Source organism: Macadamia integrifolia, chromosome 9, assembly GCF_013358625.1.
Source record: "Macadamia integrifolia cultivar HAES 741 chromosome 9, SCU_Mint_v3, whole genome shotgun sequence".
NCBI classification, from domain to species: Eukaryota; Viridiplantae; Streptophyta; class Magnoliopsida; order Proteales; family Proteaceae; genus Macadamia; species Macadamia integrifolia.
In genome coordinates, this window is record NC_056565.1 from 35643778 (window position 1) to 35652078 (window position 8301).

General features: G+C 43.5%; 1 protein-coding gene across 1 annotated transcript in view; it reads right to left on the bottom strand.

Moving 5' to 3' along the window:
* Positions 1 to 8301, bottom strand: part of LOC122089215 (ER lumen protein-retaining receptor) — a 21569-nt gene that overhangs the window by 3523 nt on the left and 9745 nt on the right. The window lies entirely within an intron of this gene.

Below are 8301 nucleotides of genomic sequence, written 5' to 3' on the forward strand. Positions count from 1 at the left end.
GTGGTTGGGAGGGAAGGAGCAATGGAGGATTGTGCGAAATGTTAGAGGCCTTATACAGAAAAATAAAAATAAAAAAGTGGCAAAGCCCCATTTACAAATGCATATCAAGTCTAATATGTAAATATTCACCTCTACACATGGTTTAAAGTATCGGTACGTATCGTACCGTATCGGTCCTTATTATACAATATATTGAATTTTAAAATCCTTTTGTATTGATATGTATCCTACGATACATATCGATATGCTCCGATACGTACCAATACTCTATGGAAAATAAAAAATCGAAGTGAAATGTACGTTTTGGTATGTATCGACCGATATAGTGCGCTACGGTCATATAATGGCCAAGATGGGTCAAGGTTGCTGCTAGCCATTTTTTCTCTCTAACCAAAGTGGAAATCAAGGTTGCGAACAAGGATTTTACATTTATGGGACAACTACAAACCTTGGATTCTTAGTGCGATATTCTCAATTTAGTGTTTATGCATAATACATGTTATATATAGCTTTTTTAACTATTTATTTTTATGCAAAAGTGTATAAAAAGTGTTTCCTATCCATTTATATGTGTATCTTTAGCATATCTCCGATGCGATACGATACCCTCCGGTACGTATCTTAATTTTGGTCGACCGATACCGATACTTTCATCCTTGCCTCTACATCATATAGTTGATTCCTTAATCACAATAGTATTGCTGACCAAATGAAGAGCAATGATCTCACCCTTTGCACTGTTTGTTCTAGGATGGGGCCCTTGACATCAATGAGCAATAGTAATGGTCTTTCTGAAAATTCCAACAAAAGCAAAGAACAATGGAGGCAAAGCTATGCAACATTAGTGGCTTGAGCCCCATATTGAACTTTGAGAATTTGTGAGGTGGAACCCGAAGCATCACAAATTAGAAGAAGTGAAGCCGCAGCAAGAAAGTAAACAAGCAGTAACAATCTCCCAATCAGACTCAAACATTAAGCAAAAATTGTACACAAATTATGTAGATAAGAACAAATGATCTACTGAAAGAAATTACAAATCTTGTATGTTACTGTAGTAATATGGTAATAGGGGTATAAGGGTAGAATGGCTCATAGGGGCAGAAATGTACTGTACTCATATCTCAGTTATTATAAATAAAGGAGGGTTGGTATCAATTGGGACACAAGTCATAATTCCCCAAATCAACATAGTATCAAAGCTTGAGATCCATATTGGGATTTCCCCAAAACCCTAAAGCTTCCATCGATCACCACCACCATCATCGCCTCCCTTCTTGCTGCCCCATGACCTACCATCACCACCAATATCTCAGCGCAGTGCAGCGCAGCCCCACCCTTTCACCTCTTTCTCTCTCACTCCTCTCATCTCTCTCTGTCTCACCTCTCGCCTCTCTCTCGCTTTGGGCTGCTACCTTTTTGCCCTCGGTGGTGAGTTTATCCCACCGTCGGCACTTTGTTAGTCTCTCCATGTTAGATCTGTGATGTTTTTTGTAGATCCCTAAATCTACAAGTTATTGTATGCACTTGGTTGCTTCAGATTGTGTCACCCCAAGTAATTTTTTGAGATCAGCTACTATGGCAGCGTTGGATGAGTCAGCTACATCTCTCGTTTTGGACGGAGGGGGTCGTGGTTCCCATGGTGATTACCCTTCCTTACCAGCCAACTCCACCAAGTTGGATTGGAGTAATTTTGATGTGGTCCAGATCCTCTTTCCTGTCAGCTAGTTCCCACGGCTTCTTCGAGTATCTCACCGGTAAAACTGTATGCCCTACTACTGCTGGTCCTTCCCAGGACAAATGGGAAGCTTCCAACCATTTAATTATGTCATTCCTGCTTAACTCAATGGTCCCTTCCATTGCTCTAGGATATTTATTGCTGGATATTGCTGCTATGATATGGGAGGTGGCAACGACACGTATTTGCATGTTGGAAACAATACCCAATGCTTTGAGACACGACGGAAAATTTGTGGCGCCACACAGAAGAAGGTTACCCTTACATAGTACTACTCTGAGTTGTGTGGTATGTGGTAGGAATTAGACTATTACGAGACCTATTGTCCTGCCTATCCCACGGATGTCATTGGTTTCAAGAAGAGGGAAGACATGATCTGGGTGTATGATTTCTTGGCTGGTTTGAATCCAGAGTTCGATCAGATTTGGGCATATGTTCTTAATCGTGATCCAATTCCTACTTTGGAGCAAGCTTATCGTTCAGTCTAAAGACATTAGGGGTGCTGCTATGCTTCCATCTGTCCTATAGGAGCGCTCTGCCTTATCTTCGGTTCAAGGTATAGGATCTCAGTCTCATGGTGGTACAACTAAACCCAGTGATCGTTCTCCTGCTGAGAGGGAACTAGTGTTGTGACAATTGTGGTAAGGAACAACACACCAAGGAAACCTGCTGGAAACTCCATGGGCAACCAGCCAATTCCCGTGGGTGTGGCTAGGGTCATGGACGCTCGAAGCAGTCTCAGGCAAACCAGTCTGACCTTTGATGTTCCAGATTCTGCTGCCCCTACTGGTGCTTCTTTTCACAGGATCAGATATCTCTTCTGCACCATAGAATGACCAGGATGGAACCCTCATCCTCCACTACCTCTGCTGCAGTGTCCCTGCCAGTTACATTTAAGTCCACTCTGCTCACTCAGGTATCTCTTTTGGTGGTCATTGTGCATCTGTTGTGTCCCATCCTTGGATTATTGACTCTAGTGCAACATATCACATGACAAGGTCTCCCGGTTATTTCTCCAAGTATAGTCCCTCTTCAGGTAAAATAAAGTTAAGGCTGCTAATGGTTCCCTCTCATCTCTTTCTGGGATGAGAATTGCTCCCCCCTGTTACCTCTTTCTTCTGTGTGGCATGTTTCCAATTTTTCCACTAACTTCTTATCTATTAGTAGTATCACTAGGGACTTGAACTGCAAAGTTACTTTTTCCCTTGTTATTGTCTCTTTCATGACTTGGGGACAGAAGCAACAATTGGCAGTTGTAAAGTGAGTGGTGGTCTCCACTAGCTCGATGGTGCATCTCCCCACAGTTCACTCTACTCAGGCTCATCACATTGTTTCTACTTCAGCTTTGTTCGAGTTACATGGGTGGTAACGTTGTTTAGGACATCCCCCCTTTGGGACTTTATTTAGGATTTTTCCTGCTTTATTTAAGAAATGTAATCCGACTCAGTTTTTTTTTTTTTTTTTTTTGCAACTCGAAGTGTTTATTCTAGTTTAGATAATAGAAGCACTGTTCGTTTTTCAATGATACATTCTGATGTATAGGGCCGTGCCCGTCATGTTTCTGTGTCTAGATACCATTGGTTTTTTAACTTCATTGAATGACATACTCAGCTTACGTGGATTTATTTATTGTACCATAAGATAGGTTTTCACAGATTGGTTCAGACCTAGTATGATGCTAAGATAAAAGTGTTACGCACTGATAATGGAACGGAATATGGGGAAGGTTCCTTTCAGTCTTATTTGGCCGCTAATGGAATTTTCCATCAAACCAGTTATGTGGATACCCCACCTCAAAATGGAGTTGCAAAATGAAAGAATAGAAACTTATTGGAGGTTATCAGTCTATTATGTTTGAAATGCATGTCCCACCACAGAATTGGAGTGACATTGTCCTCACTGCTACATACCTTATCAATAAGATGCCATCCCGTGTATTGGACTCTCGCAGTCCCATTGAGGTCCTTACTGGGTCTACCTCTTTTGTGGTTCCTCCTAAAGTTTTTGGTTGTATTTGTTTTGCCCGTAATCATCATCCACATGGCAACCTCGATCCACGAGGTCTCCGGTGTATATTTCTTAGGTATTAGCCCACTTAGAAGGGTTACAAGTGCTATCACCCCCTACTCAGCATATACTAGTCACAATGGATGTGGTCTGCCATGAGACAGAGGCCTACTATCTTACACTGGCACATCCTCAGGGGGAGATCGGTGCAGTAGGTGAAGAGGGGCTATTGATTGCCTTTTTTGATGTTAGTATTCCTTCCACTCCTAAAGAGAAGGAGATTGTTGCTGAAAAGGGGCTGCCAGAGAGTCCTATTCAGGGGGAGCCGAAATCTACTCAGAGGGACTGAAGAGGGGCTGCCACTATACCTGGCCAATCGTCCTCTCCACCAAAGTCTAAAATCCCGTCAAGTAATCTCTTTCCTTCTATTGTCATTGATCCGTCTATTGATCTTCCCATTGTTGTCTGTAAACGAAGTAGGACCTATACTCAACATCCTATTTCCAATGTTGTGTCTTACAACTCCCTATTTCCTTCCTATCGTGCTTTTTTGTCTTCTTTATCCTCTACTTCTATCCTCAGAACTAGTAGGAAGCTTTTGAAGAGCCACAGTGGAAAGTGTTGTAAATGAAGAAATGACGGAACTTGGAAAGAATGACACATGGGAAATGATATCTCTTCCACCTGATAAGAAGTCAGTGGGATGCAAATGGGTGTTTACAGTCAAGCAAAAGGCAATGGAACTATGGACTACTAGGAAACGTTTGCACTTAATGCCAAGATGAACACCATTCGAGTTGCTATCTCATTTGTTGTCCTTCATAGAAAACTTGAAAAAGAAGTGTACATGAACATCCATCCAGGTTATTCCAGCAATGAGACTCAAAGGAAGGTATGCAAACTGAAGAGAGCATTGTATGGGCTGAAGCAGTCTCCCAGAGTATGGTTTGGTTACTTCCACAGGACTATATTTTCAATGGGATACAAGCAAAATAATGTTGACCACACTCTATTCATCAAAAGAGTAGGTGATCAGATTACTATCCTCATTGTATATGTTGATGACATAAGTCGTTACTGAGAGTGATGAAGATGAAATATCCAACTTGCAGATGTACTAGGTAAAGAGTTCAAAATTAAAGATCTGCGTAAGTTGACATATGAGGTGGCCTGTTCTACTAGTGGTGTATTTCTCTCTTCGTGAAAGTACACTCTATATCTCCTCTTTTAGACTGGAATGTTAGGGTGCAAACCAACAGATACCCCTCTTGAGGTTAATGGTCACCTAAGGAGCAAGGATGGTGATCCAGCTGATAGAGGTTGATTCCAAGGCTAGTTGGGCGACTCATCTACTTATCCCATACTAGACCTGACATCACCCATGCAATCAATTTGATGAGTCAGTACATGCATGATATTTACTCTTTTCATATGGAGGCAGTTTTCCGCATTCTCCACTACTTGAAATCAGCTCCAGAGAAGGGCATTATATTCTCCTAATCTGATCATATGCAGGTGGAGGCCTATACAGATGCTGATTGGGCTGGCTTTCTATAGGATCAACGATCCATGTTAGGATTTTGTACTTATGTTGGTGGTAACCTTGTCACATGGAGTAGCAAGAAGCAGGCAGTAGTGGCCCAATCCAATGCAAAAAACAGAGTTTCGACATGATGCATAGTATTTGCGAGCTACCTTGGATTGAAAGATTGGGTGTGCTGGTTCCAATGCCTATGATCTTGTACTACAACAAGAAGTCAACTATTAGAATTTCTCATAACACCATTCAGCATGACCACACAAAGCATATCGAGATTGACAAACTTCATCAAGGAGAAGCTAAAGCAAGGTCTTATTTGTATTCCTTTTGTAAGATCTGACTATCAACTGGCAGATGTTGTCACACCCCGTTCACACAGAACCGGGCCAGTGACGGGGTTAACACCGGTTAACCCAAACCTGCCAGGATCATCTGATACAGTATTCCAAAACAGCATACACACAACTAAGAAAGTGCTCATCAGTTCAGCGGAAGACTTGGTTTACCTGTGAATATTCCCATAATACTTGATACCCGAATTGTAATACAATAGTTAAGTACATGTGGGCCCGAAGGCATGATATTTACACAATAAGAGTACAATTCACATATCAAGTACACAAAAGGAATCATAAAAAATCAGAGAGTCAGCTCAGCTCGGTAATATAAGTAGGGCTCAGCTCGGTATCAAAAGGTAGAGCTCAGCCCGGTATCAGAAGATAGAGCTCAGCTCGGCATCAGAACAAGGCTCAGCTCGGTATCAGGAGGTAGAGCTCAGCTCGGCATCAAAACTGTGGTCCCGCTGCACAACTCTCGCACGAGCAATCAGTGTCGTGCTCTAACTCCTCAGGGGCCCACCAATCCTCTTCAGGGAACTCAACTGTGGGACCCGGCCCGTGCTCTTCAGATGGATGACCTGCAAAATCATCTAAAAGAGGTGCACACGTGGGATGAGCTCACTAGCTCAATAAGTGGAAAGATGGACCACACAGCAGTCCACACAACAAATCACAACCTTATGCACTATATGCTATGCAATACATTTTTAATCACATCCACCTAAGCAACATTATTAAGTCTTTGGTTTAGTGCTACTACAACCACAGTGCGCGTATACTCCGGGTACGAGCTGCGAACTCCATCCCGCGATACGCCCATAGGGCTGTCGAAGAAGGCCCACCGTGAGTACTCGAAAAAATAAAACATGCCGACCACAGGCTCTCAACATAAAGTAAATGACTGAAAATTAAAGGTGCTGACTCCAGCAATTTAAAAGCAGTACGATTGGCCCTCTTGAATATACCACCAGGGTTGCCGATTGTCCTAATGACAAACCGGGCGTAATGTCTAACCGCCACAGTGACCCGACAACCGCGACCACTGCTTCCACCCAAATGGTAACCCAACACCTTAACCCTTATTGGGAAGGGTCGTAGCACGGGAAAATGATAATCCTAAACCGCATGCTCCTATATGACAATAGTACGATTGCATAGTGCCACCGCGTCCCATACTACGGGCCACCAATGCACTCGTTTCCAAGCTGACTACGGCATCTGGTCTATTAATGCATCATGCACAATGATTTCAACAATCATCACATAAGCATATCATCACTTGGCATTTAGAAATAAACACAACACCCATAGCACAATATATGAGGATGGTTAATCTACATAACATTTTCATGATGACATGGTAGTCTAGATACAATTTAAATAAATGCCAAACAATGTCTTGAAACAAGGCTAAACGTCCTCTCCCCACTTACCTGTAGTGTACAAGGACTCACGCTCGATACGGGTCAGATCCGGTGCGAGAAGCGTGAGATTTGGTGAACCTATTATGAGTGAGCAGGGTTAGTATTTCACCATTTTGGGATCAAGATTAACACGATCCAATGACAAGATCATGTTTAGAATCCTAAAAGGTCACATGTCCGTTTTGGGTCCAATCGGACGTAAAAAATCATGTTCAGAGCCTCTCGGGTGGGTCGGACAGCCCACCTGTCTGACCCACCAGTCAGACCCACAGGTCTTGACCGGCGGGTAGGTCGGCCCACCGGTCGGCCCGCCGGTCTGACCCGTCGGTTGGGCCCGAGGGTCTTGCTAAGACTGGCGGGCAGGGTGGCCCGCCGATCGGCCCGCTGGTTTGGCCCACCGGTTGGGCCCGAGGGTCCTGCCCTCTCAGGCGGGTGCCCACAGGCGGGCCAAATGGCCCACCGGTCTTGGCGGGAAATGCCATTTTCACCTGAAACCTTCCCCAACCTTTGGGGAATCAAATGGGGCTCTTCCAAACCCATTCTCCACACATTCAAGGTCTCCTAAGGTGGTTCTAACCTAGATCTAGGTTAGATTTAAGGAATGGAAAGTCATTTTACCTTTTTTGCTCAAGAACTCCTTCAAAACCCCAAAATCATTTCCATTCACCAATGCTCTTGCAACCGTGGAAACCCTTCTTCAAATCCTTCAAAATCAACACATAGACCATCTATTAAACCTTAGATTCATCATCTCAAGGGGGATTTACAAGACCTCAAGAAACGCTACCCAAATCAAGGGTTTTACTTGGGTATGGTGAAAGCTTAAGGAACCCAACCTTTGCTCACCTCTAGACGTATATCTATCGTTGGAGATCACTCTTCCGGCGTCGGAATGGGAAGATCAAGCCTCGACGCCGCTGAAATCCATCTCTTCTTCCTCTTCCTTCTCTTCTCCTCTTCTTTCCCTTCTTTTCTCTCCTCTTTACTCTTCTCACCAACGTCCGAGTGTCATAAATGAGAAAAGAAAAAGGAAAATTTAAATGTTATTTATATTCCCTAAAATAACTAAGCAATCACATGGGTGGGTCACTCAAGTGGGTGGATGCGCCCACCTGAGGGCCAAAACTTGGCCAACAAGTGGGATTTTGACAGAATTCGACCCTCGGCACGAATCTCACTCTTGGCATAAGATATGTGCTTTAGGATACGGCTACTGTCACACCCCGTTCACACTGAACCGGAGCGGTGATCGAGTTA